This window comes from Nymphaea colorata, chromosome 4 (assembly GCF_008831285.2).
Source record: "Nymphaea colorata isolate Beijing-Zhang1983 chromosome 4, ASM883128v2, whole genome shotgun sequence".
Classification (NCBI taxonomy): domain Eukaryota; kingdom Viridiplantae; phylum Streptophyta; class Magnoliopsida; order Nymphaeales; family Nymphaeaceae; genus Nymphaea; species Nymphaea colorata.
This window is the reverse complement of record NC_045141.1, coordinates 21,972,210-21,993,961: the sequence shown is the minus strand read 5'-3', so window position 1 is coordinate 21,993,961 and position 21,752 is coordinate 21,972,210. Positions and strand designations below refer to the sequence as shown.

The 21,752-nt window shown below is 38.3% G+C and overlaps 1 protein-coding gene across 10 annotated transcripts in view; it reads left to right on the top strand.

Moving 5' to 3' along the window:
* The first annotated feature begins 657 nt into the window (after positions 1 to 657).
* Positions 658 to 21,752, top strand: part of LOC116252819 (uncharacterized) — a 41,584-nt gene continuing 20,489 nt past the window's right edge. For 9 of the 10 annotated variants that reach the window (XR_007573228.1, XR_007573226.1, XR_007573225.1 and 6 more), the window contains exons 1-2: positions 658 to 1,079; positions 1,826 to 1,987. The gene's annotated coding sequence lies outside the window, so the exon portion shown is untranslated. Of the gene's footprint in view, positions 1,091 to 1,825; positions 1,988 to 21,752 lie in introns of all 10 variants that reach the window. The other variant, XM_050077516.1, reaches the window with a different exon arrangement.

The window sequence follows — 21,752 nt, the reverse complement described above, 5'->3', positions numbered from 1 at the left end:
ATCAAAGTCGTTTTCTCTTAATTTATTAATGAGAACTGTGTATATGTATATGAGTTCACGTTGGGGTTTAGTTCATAGAGGAGTATTTCATTTTATCACTCAAAAAAAAAAGAACTAAAGCCTCATTCCTTTCTCGCTTCAAGGTGCATTCACCTTAGCTTCTTAACAACAAAGGTCATAAATAATTAATTATTTATTGATTAATGAATGAACTTATGCTCATAAAACCCTTGCATATTGCATTTTACATGAACACATTGGACAGACATAACAAGAGCATGACATATCTCAGATCATAATAGTAACATTTTTTTTTTACTAATGCACAACTAACTTAGCTGACTTTGAATAAGCGGATTCACTGAAGGGACAATTCGAAAGAGTAAATAATCAAATTCAAATTTTAAGTATTATTTTTTAATCGGTTTTTGCCATCCCACAACGTAGTTTGTTTTGATGGAAAGCGAGTTATTTTGGCTTCCATTTTTATATTTAAAAAATAATCATGACGAACGGCCACACGTTTGGATGTTACCGGTTTGCGGGAAAGGTCCTCGCGCCTTCTTGGTGAGTTTCCGTTTTTGGACGCTTTCCATTTTTCCGCCGACTTCAAATGACGGTTTTGAATGCTTCGCGGGTAAAACAACAAGGAGAGTTCGCGCTGTGCACTCGACTGGCGCGCGCTCTCTCTCCAAGACTCCATCCCCCTCTCCCTCCTTTTCTCCCTCTCTTTCTCTATCGGCATTGCCTTCCTTCCGAAGGGATCGTCCTCGTGCATGGGCCTTGTGGTTTCAGTCACTCTTGCCTTGATGGCAATCGTATAAAAGAAACAGAGTAATGGGAGAGGATGCAGGGTACCCTAAGGTTCAGGCGGAGAGCCGGTGGAATGCGACGAACATTTCCGGCATCGACGACCCCTTGGGTGGGTTCCCTGGGTTTGCGAATACGAGGAACCCAATGTCGGATATCTAGCATCAGACGGAGGCCTCTGAAGATCGTCTGATCGGCAGCTTTGAACCTTCTATCGCATCACATGAATCCCTTCGCAGCCTGCTCGCCTACCTGGCAGCCATCGGACGGTGAGTTTTAGGTATTGCTCGTTTCTGTTTTCTTTCCTTCATACCTAAACCACTGCACGTTTAATAAGCACTTCTCTTGTTCTCTCTCATGTTTCCATCTTATTCGTGTTCTTTAGCATTTTCTTTTCTTGGTCCTTCTTCATCGCTCTCAACCTTGAACGTTTTTGTTTTGTCTCTTTGGAATACAAATTTTCTTGCGGATGCATCGTTTTGCCCAATTGTCTAAAGTTGCAATGGAGGTTTTTGTGACCCGTTAAGTTCCTTCTGTGAACCCATGAATCGCTGATTCGCTTGGCTGATTTTCATTCGATTTCCTTTGTTCGTCGTGTATTTCTCATCTATTTTATAACAATGATCTGATGTTACTTTCATATTCTTCTATTATTATGTTATTATGCTGGGGAATTTTCCATGGACGATATGGGTTGTAGTTAATTTGTTGCTGAAAACCACGCTCTCCTAAGGCTCTCTTCTATCCTTTTTGTGTTTATAATTTACATGCGTTCTTCCACGTTAAATAAACTAGAGGAGGCTTGAATCTAGGGCCATCTGGCACCATCTCTAGATGCGATCTGACATATCTCAATTGTGGGTGTTTTCTCCACTGTCGTGGTCTCCTTCTTAGATGTTTTCATCACCAAAAATACTGACAACCTAGGAGATGTGATCGGTTGCAACAACAAGGCACAAATGCCCCTTTCTCTTGTTTGCCCAGGTAAATCTAAAACTTGTGATTTTTTGTGTAGATGGTCACAGGGGCACAGATCTGATGCTGTGCTAGTTGCTGTTGGAAACTCGGATGTGTCCTTGTGGAAAAGAAATCAGACGTGTGTCAGATTTGGGCATGGAAAGGAGTTCAGTTATGGATCTGATCATGTGTTTTGTAAAAGATCACATGCGCTTGACAGGTGAAGTGTTTAAATCTGATTTTTTTTTTGGGAAACATTCAGATCATATATGGAGTTGTCTATTAGTTTTGATTTTGTTGATGCCTCAATTCCTTTTGTTGTCAAGTTGTTGAAGTCTGACTTGTGTGACGTTCTTTGGGTCTGATTTAAAAAAAATTTCTTCATCGTATATGAAGCCTGCAACTGCTGGATATATTTGATTATTTGAAGTTTTGAACTTCCAAGTACTAGAATAACTTTATTGATTTTTTATCGCTTTCTTAGGTTACATTTGTTAGTTACGTATAGGTTTTGAATATATTTAGTTACATGTTGGATTCATATACATCACGTTTCTAACTTTCTAGGCTCACTTTCCTGCTTTGCTTGATTTGTTATGGTGATTGCATGAAATGGAGCAAGTAGACAAGTAAGTGCCAGTTTTTTTTTTGTTTTTTTGTTTTTTAAAGTTTGTTTGTATGTTTTTTGATTGTTTCTGAGTGCTTACATGACTTACAGTAGATTTTGTATTTTCCAGTCATAAAAAAACCAAAAAAGAAAAGCTCTAGTTTTCAGCCTACTTAATTCTGTTTTTTGGTAGGGCTTGTTTGAGACTTAAATAATATATATATACATATATATATATATATATTAAATTAGTTGAAAAATTCTTATTTTTGGTCTGGGGCATCTGGGCATATTTTAACTTGTCTAAAACAAAGACCAAAGACTACTTCAGAGAAATCTCTTCGGAAGAGTTTTATTTTGACATGCTGATTTGAAACTATCAAAAACAGAGAACTCCTGTCCCTGTAACAGTGAAGGGGCTTGCTGAACACAATTCGAAGGGTAAAGTTCGAATTTTAGGCTCATTTTTGGTCTGTAGTTTTATAAATACTTTTGGAAAGTGCCCTAAAAAGTTCAGAAGTTTTGGAGTTGCAAAAAAAGAGGAATTTAATTTTTAATAATTCCCTGTTTCTACTTTGTAGAAACATAATTATTCTTTCCATGTTTTCCAGACCAGATTACTTGACTTTCAATTTTCTGAAGAAAAAATCCTTATCCAGAGCTTCTTCTTCTTTGTTGGACTTACATTTTTATTTCATATTTTTGGTGGATTTTAGTACTTCTGTGTCCTTGTCACTCTGTTACATTTTTAGAACCTGTGCATATTTATGAGTTATGAAAGTGCAGGTTGTCATGAATGGAAACATCTAGTCCGTTCAATTCATTGTTTGCTTGCTTTTGGTGCATTTTTCCTTTGTATTGTTGTTAGCAGTGTTTCATGCTAGCAAACGTTATTTTGGTGTCAACTCGCTGTGTTAGGACTGTGGCTTGTCCTTTCACAGGAGGTAGGCTAGGCTAGAAGCCATAAATAGGACCTGGCCATACATTAAGAGTATTCTTACTGTATGAAAGGATGAAGAACTTTGGAAAAGCTTCTTCATCAATTTGAATCATAAGCAGAAAGCATCCTCTGAAGACAAAGACACTTACAGATGGTGGATCCAATGCAAAGTGGTAGAGATATTGTTAATGATAAGAGTACTGTTGAGGTTGCAACACACAAAATTCTCAACTTTAAACCCATCCACTGAAAAACATGTCATTCCTGTATCCTATTAACAAAATCCTGCAAGTAGAAGATGAGTGCTTACATGACTTACAGTAGATTTTGTATTTTCCAGTCATAAAAAAACCAAAAAAGAAAAGCTCTAGTTTTCAGCCTACTTAATTCTGTTTTTGGTAGGGCTTGTTTGAGACTTAAATAATATATATATACATATATATATATATATATTAAATTAGTTGAAAAATTCTTATTTTTGGTCTGGGGCATCTGGGCATATTTTAACTTGTCTAAAACAAAGACCAAAGACTACTTCAGAGAAATCTCTTCGGAAGAGTTTTATTTTGACATGCTGATTTGAAACTATCAAAAACAGAGAACTCCTGTCCCTGTAACAGTGAAGGGGCTTGCTGAACACAATTCGAAGGGTAAAGTTCGAATTTTAGGCTCATTTTTGGTCTGTAGTTTTATAAATACTTTTGGAAAGTGCCCTAAAAAGTTCAGAAGTTTTGGAGTTGCAAAAAAAGAGGAATTTAATTTTTAATAATTCCCTGTTTCTACTTTGTAGAAACATAATTATTCTTTCCATGTTTTCCAGACCAGATTACTTGACTTTCAATTTTCTGAAGAAAAAATCCTTATCCAGAGCTTCTTCTTCTTTGTTGGACTTACATTTTTATTTCATATTTTTGGTGGATTTTAGTACTTCTGTGTCCTTGTCACTCTGTTACATTTTTAGAACCTGTGCATATTTATGAGTTATGAAAGTGCAGGTTGTCATGAATGGAAACATCTAGTCCGTTCAATTCATTGTTTGCTTGCTTTTGGTGCATTTTTCCTTTGTATTGTTGTTAGCAGTGTTTCATGCTAGCAAACGTTATTTTGGTGTCAACTCGCTGTGTTAGGACTGTGGCTTGTCCTTTCACAGGAGGTAGGCTAGGCTAGAAGCCATAAATAGGACCTGGCCATACATTAAGAGTATTCTTACTGTATGAAAGGATGAAGAACTTTGGAAAGACTTCTTCATCAATTTGAATCATAAGCAGAAAGCATCCTCTGAAGACAAAGACACTTACAGATGGTGAATCCAATGCAAAGTGGTAGAGATATTGTTAATGATAAGAGTACTGTTGAGGCTGCAACACACAAAATTCTCAACTTTAAACCCATCCACTGAAAAACAAGTCATTCCTGTATCCTATTAACAAAATCCTGCAAGTAGAAGACCTGACTTTGCAACAAAAAACTTTGAAGTCGGACCAAACTTGATCCATGTGTTCTCATCACTTCACGAGCTATCTCATGAGGATCACTATAAACACTTCGATGAGTTCTCCGACATTTTCTCCATCATTCAGATGAACAATTTTGGTGAGGAGACCTTCAAGATCATCAAGTTCTCAGTTCTCCTAGTTTACAAATTCCCTATATTTCAAACTGTTTAATTTACAAAATTCACAACTTTCACAAAGTTTTGACATTTTATAATTAAAACCATAAGAATTTTAAAAACCTAACACATTCTTGAATATTTGAAAATTTTGCAAGTATGAGTTTTAAACTCATAAACATTCTGCTCTTTTGGAGATTTCGACAATTGCTTTGGCTTTTCTAAGCTAGCATTTTCTGAAAGTTCTTGCTGAAATTCTTTGCACAATTTGAAGGATTGCTAACCATCATAACTATCATTTTTATCTTACAGAATTTTTAACATGTTTTGCAATGGCTACAAACTTTTTAACATCTTTGATAAATTTGAAGTAAAATTCTGTAGGAATTTTGAAAGCTCAAAATTTTTTTCGATTTTTTGAGAAGTTTTCAAGTGTTGTTTCTAACTCATATTTTTTTTGAACATTTTGTGGGATTTTGACAATGGTTTCACTTTTTTTTTAAGGAAGCACATTCTTAAATATTTTTATGAAGATTCGGCACTATTTGAAATTTTCAAAAGCTTAGCATGTTATTCAACCTTTGAAAATTTTGCAAGTGTCATGTTGAAATTCTTCTCTTTTTATAAAACTTTTGCAGTTTTTTACATTTTGTACAAGGAACACAAACTATTTGACTAACTTAACAAATTTTAATTAAACATTTTTTGAACGCTTTCAAACTCTTAATTTATACAAAGCTCACAACTCTCTTAAGCTTTGCGACTCCCAACTTTAACATGTAAAGCCTTAAATTTTTCAAAAGCTTGATACATTCTTCGATTTTCAAAAATTTTCAAGTGTTGTTTCATGGACAATGTTTTTTTTGAACGTTTGAGAGATTTTGATAATTGTTTTAGCTTTTATAAGTTCGTTAATTTAAAAAAGTTCTTGGCAAAACTTTTGCAATTTTTGAAATTTCTTTGAGCTTCATAAAAGTCTTTTTAGTTTTCAAAATTCTTGCGCTATCACAGTTTTTAATTTACAAAACTCACAACGTTCACAAGTTTTTTTAAACTCAGACATTTCACAAATAAATTCTTGAAAACTTGAAAGCTTTACACAGTTTTCAGATTTTGAAAATTTTATAAGTACAATTTCAAACTCTCAACTAGGCTTTGCATGGAAGGCCAGGTCCTTGCGAAGCTCTATTTAGAGTGAACAGGTATCTTTCATCAACGCCATGGTGCACTGTTGTGGAAGTATGAAGGACAACTTAAAGGTGAAACAATGAGGCAAACTAGCATACAAACTGGAACTCCCATCGGGCTTCAAGGTGCATCCATAGCTTCACAATTTCAACTTGAAGCCATCTTGATGAAACAACGTACCCCTTCATCAAGTTAAAAATTTCAATTAGAGATTGATGCAACCAATGCATGACCAACTAGATGCGTCGGTATAATTGGCAGTTTTAGGCGGTTATGTGTGATCATCTTATTATGAGCGGAAAAGATGCGATGGCGCCTGCACAACAAAAGGGAAAACAGTCATGCGAGACTTTAAAATTGCTCAAGGATCTTGATGAAACAATGTCCAATCCGTCAAGTTTAAAATGTTAATTAGATGCATTTGAAATGAATAGCAGACCGATAGACATAACCAATGCATGGCCAACCTGATGCATTGGTGCAACGGTCAGTTTTAGGAGTTTTTTTGTGATGATCTCATTATGATCACAAAAGATGCGATGAACCCTCTACAACAAGAGTGGAAACAGTCCCATGAGACCTCGGAACTTCTGAAGGATCATTATGAAACAAGATACCCTCCTTCAAGTTAAAAATTTCAATTGGATGAAATAGAAATATATGACTGACTGAATGACACAACCAATGCATAGCCAACTTGATGCATCGTTATAATGGTAAACTTTTAGAGGTTATGTATGATCGTTTCATTGTGAGCGCGAAAGATGCGATGAACCCTTTACAACCAAAGGGGACACAGTCCTGTCGGAGCTATGATCACAAAAAGGATCTTGATGAAGAACGTCCCCTCCATCAAGTTAAAATTGTCAATTAGAGTTTGACAATGCCAATGCATGGCCAACTTGATGCATCGGTATAATTGTCAGTTTTAAGAGTTTATGTGTGACCATCTCATTATGTGCGCAAAAGTTACGATGAACCCTCTACAACAAGAGGGGAAACAGTCCCGCGAGACCTGGGAACTGCTGAAGGATGTTGATGAAGCAACGTACCCTCCATCAAGTTAAAAATTTCAAATGGATGAATTTGAAACAAATGACTGACCGATTGACACAACAAATGCATGACCAACTTGATGCATCGATATAGTGGTCAGTTTTAAGAGTTTATGTGTGATGATCGTCTCATTGTGAGCTCAAAAGATGCGATAAACCCTTTACAACGAAAGGGGAAATAGTCCCGTCAGACCTAGGATCACCAAAAGGATCTTGATGAAACAACGTCCCCTCCATCAAATTAAAAATGTCAATTGGAGATTGATACAACCAATGCATGGCCAACTTGATGCGTCGGTATAATTGGCAGTTTTAGGAGGTTATGTGTGATCATCTTATTATGAGCGGAAAAGTTGCGATAAGCCCTGCACAACAAAAGGTAAAACAGTCCCGCGAGACCTGGGAATTGTTCAAGGATCTTGATGAAACAACGTCTTCTCTATCAAGTTAAAAATGTTATTTAGATGCAATTGAAATGAATAGCTGATTGATAGACATAACGAATGCATGGCCAACCTGATGCATTGTTGTAATGGTCAGTTTTTGGAGTTTATGTGGGATGATCTCATTATGATGGAAAAAAATGCGATGAACCCTCTACAACAAGAGGGGAAACAGTCCCGTGAGACCTGGGAATTGCTGAAGGATGTTGATGAAGCAACGTACCCTCCATCAAGTTACAAATTTCAAATGGATGAAATTGAAACAAATGACTGACCGATTGACACAACAAATGCATGACCAACTTGATGCATCGATATAGTGGTCAGTTTTAAGAGTTTATGTGTGATGATCGTCTCATTGTGAGCTCAAAAGATGCGATAAACCCTTTACAACGAAAGGGGAAATAGTCCCGTCAGACCTAAGATCACCAAAAGGATCTTGATGAAACAACGTCCCCTCCATCAAATTAAAAATGTCAATTGGAGATTGATACAACCAATGCATGGCCAACTTGATGCGTCGGTATAATTGGCAGTTTTAGGAGGTTATGTGTGATCATCTTATTATGAGCAGAAAAGATGCGATAAACCCTGCACAACAAAAGGGAAAACAGTCCCGTGAGACCTAGGAATTGATCAATGATCTTGATGAAACAACGTCCTCTCTATCAAGTTAAAAATGTTAATTAGATGCAATTGAAATGAATAGCTGATTGATAGACATAACCAATGCATGGCCAACCTGACGCATTGGTGTAAATGGTCAGTTTTTGGAGTTTATGTGTGATGATCTCATTATGATCGAAAAAAATGCGACGAACCCTTTACAATAAGAGGGGAAACAGTCCCGTGAGACCTGGGAACTGCTGAAGGATCTTGATGAAACAACGTACGCTCCATCAAGTTAAAAATTTCAATTAGAGATTGATACAACCAATGCATGGCCAACCTGATGCATTGGTGCAACGGTCAGTTTTAGGAGTTTTTTTGTGATGATGTCATTATGATCACAAAAGATGCGATGAACCCTCTACAACAAGAGTGAAAACAGTTCTGTGAGACCTCGGAACTTCTCAAGGATCTTGATGAAGCAAGGTACCCTCCTTCAAGTTAAAAATTTCAATTGGATGAAATAGAAAGAAATGACTGACTGAATGACACAATCAATGCATAGCCAACTTGGTGCATCGGTATAATGGTCAACTTTTAGAGGTTATGTATGATCGTTTCATTGTGAGTGCAAAAGATGCGATGAACCCTTTACAACCAAAGGGGAAACAGTCCCGTCGGAGTTATGATCACAGAAAGGATCTTGATGAAGAATGTCCCTTCCATCAAGTTAAAATTGTCAATTAAATTTTGAAAATGTCTATGCATGGCCAACTTGATGCATCAGTATAATTGCCAATTTTACGAGTTTATGTGTGACCATCTCATTATGTGCGCAAAAGTTGCGATGAACCCTCTACCACAAGAGGGAAAACAGTCCTGCGAGACCTGGGAACTGCTGAAGGATCTTGATGAAGCAACCTACCCTCCATCAAGTTAAGAATTTCAAATGGATGAAATTGAAATAAATGACTCACCGATTGACACAACAAAAGCATGACCAACTTGATGCATCGATATAGTGGTCAGTTTTAAGAGTTTATGTGTGATGATCATCTCATTGTGAGCTCGAAAGATGCGATAAACCCTTTACAACAAAAGGGGAAATAGTCCCGTCAGACCTAAGATCACCACAAGGATCTTGATGAAAGAGCGTCCCTTCCATCAAATTAAAAGTGTCAATTGGAGATTGATACAACCAATGCATGCCCAACTTGATGCATCGGTATAATTGGCAGTTTTAGGAGGTTATGTGTGATCATCTTATTATGAGCAGAAAAGATGCGATAAACCCTGCACAAGAAAAGGGAAAACAGTCCCGCGAGACATGGGAATTGACCAATGATCTTGATGAAACAACGTCGTCTCTATCAAGTTAAAATTATTAATTAGATGCAATTGAAATGAATAGCTGATTGATAGACATAACGAATGCATGGCCAACCTGACGCATTAGTGTAATGGTCAGTTTTTGGAGTTTATGTGTGATGATCTCATTATGATCGAAAAAAATGCGATGAACCCTCTACAATAAGAGGAGAAACAGTCCCGTGAGACCTGGGAACTGCTGAACGATCTTGATGAAACAACGTACCCTCCATCAAGTTAAAAATTTCAATTAGAGATTGATGCAACCAATGCATGGCCAACTTGTTGCGTCGGTATAATTGGCAGTTTTAGGAGGTTATGTGTGATCATCTTATTATATGCGGAAAAGATGCGATGACGGCTGCACAACAAAAGGGAAAACAGTCTTGCGAGACTTTAAAATTGCTCAAGGATCATGATGAAACAATGTCCAATCCGTCAAGTTTCAAATGTTAATTAGATGCAATTGAAATGAATAGCAGACTGATCGACATAATCAATGCATGGCCAACTTGATGCATTGGTGCAACGGTCAGTTTTAGGAGTTTTTTTGTGATGATCTCATTATAATCACAAAAGATGCGATGAACCCTCTACAACAAGAGTGGAAACAGTCTCGTGAGACCTCGGAACTTCTGAAGGATCTTGATGAAGCAAGGTACCCTCCTTCAAGTTAAAAATTTCAATTGGATGAAATAGAAAGAAATGACTGACTGAATGACACAATCAATGCATAACCAACTTGGTGCATCGGTATAATGGTAAACTTTTAGAGGTTATGTATGATCGTTTCATTGTGAGTGCGAAAGATGCGATGAACCCTTTACAACCAAAGGGAAAACAGTCCCGTCGGAGTTATGATCACAGAAAGGATCTTGATGAAGAACGTCCCCTCCATCAAGTTAAAATTGTCAATTAAATTTTGAAAATGCCAATGCATGGCCAACTTGATGCATCAGTATAATGCCAGTTTTACGAGTTTATGTGTGACCATCTCATTATGTGCTCAAAAGTTGCGATGAACCCTCTACAACAAGAGGGGAAACAGTCCCGCGAGACCTGGGAACTGCTGAAGGATGTTGATGAAGCAACGTACCCTCCATCAAGTTAAAAATTTCAAATGGATGAAATTGAAATAAATGACTGACCGATTGACACAACAAATGCATGACCAACTTGATGCATCGATATAGCGGTCAGTTTTAAGAGTTTATTAGTGATGATCGTCTCATTGTGAGCTCAAAAGATGCGATAAACCCTTTACAACGAAAGGGGAAATAGTCCCGTTAGACCTAAGATCACCAAAAGGATCTTGATGAAACAACGTCCCCTCCATCAAATTAAAAATGTCAATTAGAGATTGATACAACCAATGCATGGCCAACTTGATGCGTCAGTGTAATTGGCAGTTTTAGGAGGTTATGTGTGATCATCTTATTATGAGCGGAAAAGATGCGATAAGCCCTGCACAAGAAAAGGGAAAACAGTCCCGCGAGACCTGGGAATTGATCAATGATCTTGATGAAACAACGTCCTCTCTGTCAAGTTAAAAATGTTAATTAGATGCAATTGAAATGAATAGCTGGTTGATAGACATAACGAATGCATGACCAACCTGATGTATTGGTGTAATGGTCAGTTTTTAGAGTTTATGTGTGATGATCTCATTATGATCGAAAAAAATGCGACGAACCGCCTACAATAAGAGGGGAAACAGTCCCGTGAGACCTGGGAACTGCTGAAGGATCTTGATGAAACAACGTACCCTTCATCAAGTTAAAAATTTCAATTAGAGATTGATGCAACCAATGCATGACCAACTAGATGCGTCGGTATAATTGGCAGTTTTAGGCGGTTATGTGTGATCATCTTATTATGAGCGGAAAAGATGCGATGGCTCCTACACAACAAAAGGGAAAACAGTCCTGCGAGACTTTAAAATTGCTCAAGGATCTTGATGAAACAATGTCCAATCCGTCAAGTTTAAAATGTTAATTAGATGCAATTGAAATGAATAGCAGACCGATAGGCATAACCGATGCATGGCCAACCTGATGCATTGGTGCAACGGTCAGTTTTAGGAGTTTTTTTGTGATGATCTCATTATGATCACAAAAGATGCGATGAACCCTCTACAACAAGAGTGGAAACAGTCCCATGAGACCTCGGAACTTCTGAAGGATCATTATGGAACAAGGTACCCTCCTTCAAGTTAAAAATTTCAATTGGATGAAATAGAAATATATGACTGACTGAATGACGCAACCAATGCATAGCCAACTTGGTGCATCGTTATAATGGTCAACTTTTAGAGGTTATGTATGATCGTTTCATTGTGAGCGCGAAAGATGCGATGAACCCTTTACAACCAAAGGGGACACAGTCCCGTCGGAGCTATGATCACAAAAAGGATCTTGATGAAGAACGTCCCCTCCATCAAGTTAAAATTGTCAATTAGAGTTTGACAATGCCAATGCATGGCCAACTTGATGCATCGGTATAATTGTCAGTTTTAAGAGTTTATGTGTGACCATCTCATTATGTGCGCAAAAGTTGCGATGAACCCTCTACAACAAGAGGGGAAACAGTCCCGCGAGACCTGGGAACTGCTGAAGGATGTTGATGAAGCAACGTACCCTCCATCAAGTTAAAAATTTCAAATGAATGAAATTGCAACAAATGACTCACCGATTGACACGACAAATGCATGACCAACTTGATGCATCGATATAGTGGTCAGTTTTAAGAGTTTATGTGTGATGATCGTCTCATTGTGAGCTCAAAAGATGCGATAAACCCTTTACAACGAAAGGGGAAATAGTCCCGTCAGACCTAGGATCACCAAAAGGATCTTGATGAAACAACGTCCCCTCCATCAAATTAAAAATGTCAATTGGAGATTGATACAACCAATGCATGGCCAACTTGATGCGTCGGTATAATTGGCAGTTTTAGGAGGTTATGTGTGATCATCTTATTATGAGCGGAAAAGATGCGATAAGCCCTGCACAACAAAAGGTAAAACAGTCCCGCGAGACCTGGGAATTGATCAAGGATCTTGATGAAACAACGTTTTCTCTATCAAGTTAAAAATGTTATTTAGATGCAATTGAAATGAATAGCTGATTGATAGACATAACGAATGCATTGCCAACCTGATGCATTGTTGTAATGGTCAGTTTTTGGAGTTTATGTGGGATGATCTCATTATGATCGAAAAAAATGCGATGAATCCTCTACAACCAGAGGGGAAACAGTCCCGTGAGACCTGAGAACTGCTGAAGGATGTTGATGAAGCAACGTACCCTCCATTAAGTTAAAAAGTTCAAATGGATGAAATTGAAACGAATGACTGACCGATTGACACAACAAATGCATGACCAACTTGATGCTTCGATACAGTGGCCGTTTTAAGAGTTTATGTGTGATGATCATCTCATTGTGAGCGCAAAAGATGCGATAAACCCTTTACAACAAAAGGGCAAATAGTCTCGTCAGACCTAAGATCAGCAAAAGGATCATGATGAAACAACGTCCCCTCCACCAAATTATGAAGTCAATTGGAGATTGATACGACCAATGCATGGCCTACTTGATGCGTTGGAATAATTGGCAGTTTTCAGAGGTTATGTGTGATCATCTTATTATGATCGAAAAGATGCGATGAGCCCTTTCCAACAAAAGGGAAAACAGTCCCGCGAGACCTGGGAATTTATCAATGATCTTGATGAAACAACGTCCTCTCTATCAAGTTAAAATTGTTAATTAGATGCAATTGAAATGAATAGCTGATTTGTAGACATAACGAATGCATGGCCAACCTGACGCATTGGTGTAATGGTCAGTTTTTGGAGTTTATGTGTGATGATCTCATTATGATCGAAAAAAATGCGACGAACCCTCTACAATAAGAGGGGAAACAGTCCCGTGAGACCTGGGAACTGCTGAAAGATCTTGATGAAACAACGTACCCTCCATCAAGTTAAAAATTTCAATTAGAGATTGATACAACCAATGCATGGCCAACTTGATGCGTCGTTATAATTGGCAGTTTTAAGAGGTTATGTGTGATCATCTTATTATGAGCGGAAAAGATGCGATGACGCCTGCACAACAAAAGGGAAAACAGTCCTGCGAGACTTTAAAATTGCTCAAGGATCTTGATGAAACAATGTCCAATCCGTCAAGTTTAAAATGTTAATTAGATGCAATTGAAATGAATAACTGACTGATAGACATAACCAATGCATGGCCAACCTGATGCATTGGTGCAACGGTCAGTTTTAGGAGTTTTTTTCTGATGATCTCATTATGATGACAAAAGATGCGATCAACCGTCTACAACAAGAGTGGAAACAGTCCTGTGAGACCTCGGAACTTCTGAAGGATCTTGATGAAACAAGGTACCCTCCTTCAAGTTAAAAATTTCAATTGGATGAAATAGAAATAAATGACTGACTGAATGACACAAGCAATACATAGCCAACTTGATGCATCAGTATAATGGTCAACTTTTAGAGGTTATGTATGATCGTTTCATTGTGAGCGCGAAAGATGCGATTAACCCTTTAGAACCAAAGGGGAAGCAGTCCCGTCGGAGCAATGATCACAAAAAGGATCTTGATGAAGCACGTCCCCTCCATCAAGTTAAAATTGTCAATTAGAGTTTGACAATGCCAATGCATGGCCAACTTGATGCATCAGTATAATTGTCAGTTTTAGAAGTTTATGTGTGACCATCTCATTATGTGCCCAAAAGTTTCGATGAACCCTCTACAACAAGAGGGGAAACAGTCCCGCTAGACCTGGGAACTGCTGAAGGATCTTGATGAAGCAACGTACCCTCCATCAAGTTAAGAATTTCAAATGGATGAAATTGAAATAAATGACTGACCGATTGACACAACAAACGCATGACCAACTTTATGCATCGATATAGTGGTCAGTTTTAAGAGTTTATGTGTGATGATCATCTCATTGTGAGGTGAAAAGATGCCATAAACCCTTTACAACAAAAGGGGAAATAGTCCCGTCAGACCTAAGATCAACAAAAGGATCTTGATGAAACAACGTCCCCTCCATCAAATTAAGAAGTCAATTGGAGACTGATACAACCAATGCATGGCCAACTTGATGCGTCGGTATAATTGGCAGTTTTCGGAAGTTATCTGTGATCATCTTATTATGATCGAAAAGATGCGATGAGCCCTTTCCAACAAAAGGGAAAACAGTCCCGCGAGACATGGTAATTGATCAATGATCTTGATGAAACAACGTCGTCTCTATCAAGTTAAAATTGTTTATTAGATGCAATTGAAATGAATAGCTGATTGATAGACATAACGAATGCATGGCCAACCTGACGCATTGGTGTAATGGTCAGTTTTTGGAGTTTATGTGTGATGATCTCATTATGATCGAAAAAAATGCGACGAACCCTCTACAATAAGAGGAGAAACAGTCCCGTGAGACCTGGGAATTGCTGAACGATCTTGATGAAACAACGTACCCTCCATCAAGTTAAAAATTTCAATTAGAGATTGATACAACCAATGCATGGCCAACTTGTTGCGTCGGTATAATTGGCAGTTTTAGGAGGTTATGTGTGATCATCTTATTATATGCGGAAAAGATGCGATGACGGCTGCACAACAAAAGGGGAAACAGTCTTGCGAGACTTTAAAATTGCTCAAGGATCATGATGAAACAATGTCCAATCCGTCAAGTTTCAAATGTTAATTAGATGCAATTGAAATGAATAGCAGACTGATAGACATAACCAATGCGTGGCCAACCTGATGCATTGGTGCAACGGTCAATTTTAGGATTTTTTTTGTGATGATCTCATTATGATCACAAAAGATGCGATGAACCCTCTACAACAAGAGTCGAAACAGTCGCGTGAGACCTCAGAACTTCTGAAGGATCTTGATGAAGCAAGGTACCCTCCTTCAATTCAAAAATTTCAATTGGATGAAATAGAAATAAATGACTGACTGAATGACACAACCAATGCATAGCCAACTTGATGCATCGGTATAATGGTCAACTTTTAGAGGTTATGTATGATCCTTTCATTGTGAGCGCGAAAGATGCGATGAACCCTTTACAACCAATGGGGAAACAGTCCCGTCGGAGCTATGATCACAAAAAGGATCTTGATGAAGAACGTTCCCTCCATCAAGTTAAAATTGTCAATTAGAGTTTGACAATGCCAATGCATGGCCAACTTGATGCATCGGTATAATTGTCAGTTTTAGGAGTTTATGTGTGACCATCTCATTATGTGCGCAAAAGTTGCGATGAACCCTCTACAACAAGAAGGGAAACAGTCCCGCGAGACCTGGGAACTGCTGAAGGATCTTGATGAAGCAACGTACCCTCCATCAAGTTAAGAATTTCAAATGGATGAAATTGAAATAAATGCTCACCGATTGACACAACAAATGCATGACCAACTTGATGCATCAACATAGTGGTCAGTTTTTACAGTTTATGTGTGATGATCATCTCATTGTGTGGTCAAAAGATGCGATAAACCCTTTACAACAAAAGGGGAAATAGTCCCGTCAGACATAAGATCACCAAAAGGATCTTGATAAAACAATGTCCCCTCCATCAAATTAAAAATGTCAATTGGAGATTGATAAAACCAATGCGTGGCCAACTTGATGCGTCGGTATAATTGGCAGTTTTAGGAGGTTATGTGTGATCATCTTATTATGAGCGGAAAAGTTGCGATAAGCCCTGCACAACAAAAGGTAAAACAGTCCCGCGAGACCTGGGAATTGATCAAGGATCTTGATGAAACAATGTCTTCTCTATCAAGTTAAAAATGTTATTTAGATGCAATTGAAATGAATAGCTGATTGATTGACGTAACGAATGCATGGCCAACCTGATGCATTGGTGTAATGGTTAGTTTTTGGAGTTTATGTGGGATGATCTCATTATGATCGAAAAAAATGCGATGAGCCCTCTACAACAAGAGGGGAAACAGTTCCGCGAGACCTGGGAACTGCTGAAGGATGTTGATGAATCAACGTACCCTCCATCAAGTTGAAAATTTCAAATGGATGAAATTGAAACAAATGACTGACCGATTGACACAACAAATGCATGACCAACTTGATGCATCGATATAGTGGTCAGTTTTAAGAGTTTATGTGTGATGATAATCTCATTGTGAGCGCAAAAGAAGCGATAAACCCTTTACAACAAAGGGGGAAATAGTCCCGTCAGAGCTAAGATCACCAAAAGGATCTTGATGAATCAACGTCCCCTCCATCAAATTAAGAAGTCAATTGGAGATTGATACAACCAATGCATGGCCAACTTGATGCGTTGGTATAATTGGCAGTTTTCGGAGGTTATGTGTGATCATCTTATTATGATCGAAAATATGCGATAGCCCTTTCCTACAAAAGGGAAAACAGTCCCGCGAGACCTGGGAATTGATCAACGATATTAATCAAACAACGTCCTCTCTATCAAGTTAAAAATGTTAATTAGATGCAATTGAAATGAATTGCTGATTGATAGACATAACGAATGCATGGCCAAGCTGACGCATTGGTGTAATGGTCAGTTTTTGGAGTTTATGTGTGATGATCTCATTATGATCGAAAAAAATGCGACGAACCCTCTACAATAAGAGGGGAAACAGTCCCGTGGGACCTGGGAACTGCTGAAGGATCTTGATGAAACAACGTACCCTCCATCAAGTTAAAAATTTCAATTAGAGATTGATACAACCAATGCAAGGCCAACTTGATGCGTCGGTATAATTGGCAGTTTTAGGAGGTTATGTGTGATCATTTTATAATGAGCGGAAAGGATGCCATGACGCTTGCACAACAAAAGGGAAAACAGTCCTGCGAGACTTTAAAATTGCTCAAGGATCTTGACGAAACAATGTCCCATCCGTCAAGTTTGAAATGTTAATTAGATGCAATTGAAATGAATTGCAGACTGATAGACATTACCAATGCATGGCCAACTTGATGCATTGGTGCAACGGACAGTTTTAGGAGTTTTTTTGTGATGATCTCATTATGATCACAAAAGATGCGATGAACCCTCTAGAACAAGAGTGGAAACAGTCTCGTGAGACCTCGGAACTTCTGAAGGATCTTGATGAAGCAAGGTACCCTCCTTCAAGTTAAAAATTTCAATTGGATGAAATAGAAAGAAATGACTGACTGAATGACACAATCAATGCATAGCCAACTTGGTGCATCGGTATAATGGTCAACTTTTAGAGGTTATGTATGATCGTTTCATTGTGAGCGCGAAAGATGCGATGAACCCTTTACAACCAAAGGGGAAACAGTCCCGTCGGAGTTATGGTCACAGAAAGGATCTTGATGAAGAACGTGCCCTCCATCAAGTTAAAATTGTCAATTAAATTTTGAAAATGCCAATGCATGGCCAACTTGATGCATCGGTATAATTGCCAGTTTTACGAGTTTATGTGTGACCATCTCATTATGTGCGCAAAATTGCGATGAACCCTCTACAACAACAGGGGAAACAGTCCCGCGAGTCCTTGGAACTGCTGAAGGATCTTGATGAAGCAACGTACCCTCCATCAAGTTAAGAATTTCAAATTGATGAAATTGAAATAAATGACTGACCGATTGACACAACAAATGCATGACCAACTTAATGCATCGACATAGTGGTCAGTGTTAAGAGTTTATGTGTGATGATCATCTCATTGTGAGGTCAAAAGATGCGATAAACCCTTTACAACAAAAGGGGAAATAGTCCCGTCAGACCTAAGATCAACAAAAGGATCTTGATGAAACAACTTCCCCTCCATCAAATTAAAAATGTCAATTGGCAGTTTTAGGGGGTTATGTGTGATCATCTTATTATGAGCGGAAAAGTTGCGATAAGCCCTGCACAACAAAAGGTAAAACAGTCCCGCGAGACCTGGGAATTGATCAAGGATCTTGATGAAAGAACGTCTTCTCTATCAAGTTAAAAATGTTATTTAGATGCAATTGAAATGAATAGCTGATTGATTGACGTAACAAATGCATTGCCAACCTGATGCATTGGTGTAATGGTTAGTTTTTGGAGTTTATGTGGGATGATCTCATTATGATCGAAAAAAATGCGATGAACCCTCTACAACAAGAGGGGAAACAGTTCCGCGAGGCCTGGGAACTGCTGAAGGATCTTGATGAAGCAACGTACCCTCCATCAAGTTAAGAATTTCAAATGGATGAAATTGAAATAAATGACTGACGGATTGACACAACAAATGCATGACCAACTTGATGCATCGATATAGTGGTCAGTTTTAAGAGTTTATGTGTGATGATCATCTCACTGTGGGCTCAAAAGATGCGATAAACCCTTTACAACAAAAGGGTATATAGTCCCATCAGACCTAAGATCGGCAAAAGGATCTTGATGAAACAACGTCCCCTCCATCAAATTAAAAAGTCAATTGGAGATTGGTACAACCAATGCATGGCCAACTTGATGCGTTGGTATAATTGGCAGTTTTCGGAGGTTATGTGTGATCATCTTATTATGATCGAAAATATGCGATAGCCCTTCCCAACAAAAGGGAAAACAGTCCCGCGAGACCTGGGAATTGATCAATGATATTAATCAAACAACGTCCTCTCTATCAAGTTAAAAATGTTAATTAGATGCAATTGAAATGAATTGCTGATTGATAGACATAACGAATGCATGGCCAAGCTGACGCATTGGTGTAATGGTCAGTTTTTGGAGTTTATGTGTGATGATCTCATTATGATCGAAAAAAATGCGACGAACCCTCTACAATAAGAGGGGAAACAGTCCCGTGAGACCTGGGAACTGCTGAAGGATCTTGATGAAACAACGTACCCTCCATCAAGTTAAAAATTTCAATTAGAGATTGATACAACCAATGCAAGGCCAACTTGATGCGTCGGTATAATTGGCAGTTTTAGGAGGTTATGTGTGATCATTTTATAATGAGCGGAAAGGATGCCATGACGCTTGCACAACAAAAGGGAAAACAGTCCTGCGAGACTTTAAAATTGCTCAAGGATCTTGACGAAACAATGTCCCATCCGTCAAGTTTGAAATGTTAATTAGATGCAATTGAAATGAATTGCAGACTGATAGACATTACCAATGCATGGCCAACTTGATGCATTGGTGCAACGGACAGTTTTAGGAGTTTTTTTGTGATGATCTCATTATGATCACAAAAGATGCGATGAACCCTCTAGAACAAGAGTGGAAACAGTCTCGTGAGACCTCGGAACTTTTGAAGGATCTTGATGAAGCAAGGTACCCTCCTTCAAGTTAAAAATTTCAATTGGATGAAATAGAAAGAAATGACTGACTGAATGACACAATCAATGCATAGCCAACTTGGTGCATCGGTATAATGGTCAACTTTTAGAGGTTATGTATGATCGTTTCATTGTGAGTGCGAAAGATGCGATGAACCCTTTACAACCAAAGGGGAAATAGTCCCGTCGGAGTTATGATCACAGAAAGGATCTTGATGAAGAATGTCCCCTCTATCAAGTTAAAATTGTCAATTAAATTTTGAAAATGCCAATGCATGGCCAACCTGATGCATTGTTGTAATGTTCAGTTTTTGGAGTTTATGTGGGATGATCTCATTATGATCGAAAAAAATGCGATGAACCCTCTACAACAAGAGGGGAAACAGTCCCGTGAGACCTGGGAACTGCTGAAGGATGTTGATGAAGCAACGTACCCTCCATCAAGTTAAAAATTTCAAATGGCTGAAATTGAAACAAATGACTGACCGATTGACACAACAAATGCATGACCAACTTGATACATCAATATAGTGGTCAGTTTTAAGAGTTTATGTGTGATGATCGTCTCATTGTGAGCTCAAAAGATGCGATAAACCCTTTAGAACGAAAGGGGAAATATTCCCGTCAGACCTAAGATCACCAAAAGGATCTTGATGAAACGTCCTCGCCGTCAAATTAAAAATGTCAATTGGAGATTGATACAACCAATGCATGGCCAATTTGATGCGTCGGTATAATTGGCAGTTTTAGGAGGTTATGTGTGATCATCTTATTATGAGCGGAAAAGATGCGATAAGCCCTGCACAAGAAAAGGGAAAACAGTCCCGCGAGACCTGGGAATTGATCAATGATCTTGATGAAACAACGTCCTCTCTATCAAGTTAAAAATGTTAATTAGATGCAATTGAAATGAATAGCTGGTTGATAGACATAACGAATGCATGACCAACCTGATGTATTTTTGTAATGGTCAGTTTTTAGAGTTTATGTGTGATGATCTCATTATGATCGAAAAAAATGCGACGAACCCCCTACAATAAGAGGGGAAACAGTCCCGTGAGACCTGGGAACTGCTGAAGGATCTTGATGAAACAACGTACCCTCCATCAAGTAAAAAATTTCAATTAGAGATTGATACAACCAATGCATGGCCAACTTGATGCGTCGGTATAATTCACAGTTTTAGGCGGTTATGTGTGATCATCTTATTATGAGCGGAAAAGATGCGATGGCTCCTACACAACAAAAGGGAAAACAGTCCTGCGAGACTTTAAAATTGCTCAAGGATCTTGATGAAACAATGTCCAATCCGTCAAGTTTAAAATGTTAATTAGATGCAGTTGAAATGAATAGCAGACCGATAGACATAACCAATGCATGGCCAACCTGATGCATTGGTGCAACGGTCAGTTTTAGGAGTTTTTTTGTGATGATCTCATTATGATCACAAAAGATGCGATGAACCCTCTACAACAAGAGTGGAAACAGTCCCATGAGACCTCGGAACTTCTGAAGGATCATTATGGAACAAGGTACCCTCCTTCAAGTTAAAAATTTCAATTGGATGAAATAGAAATATATGACTGACTGAATGACGCAACCAATGCATAGCCAACTTGGTGCATCGTTATAATGGTCAACTTTTAGAGGTTATGTATGATCGTTTCATTGTGAGCGCGAAAGATGCGATGAACCCTTTACAACCAAAGGGGACACAGTCCCGTCGGAGCTATGATCACAAAAAGGATCTTGATGAAGAACGTCCCCTCCATCAAGTTAAAATTGTCAATTAGAGTTTGTCAATGCCAGTGCATGGCCAACTTGATGCATCGGTATAATTATCAGTTTTAAGAGTT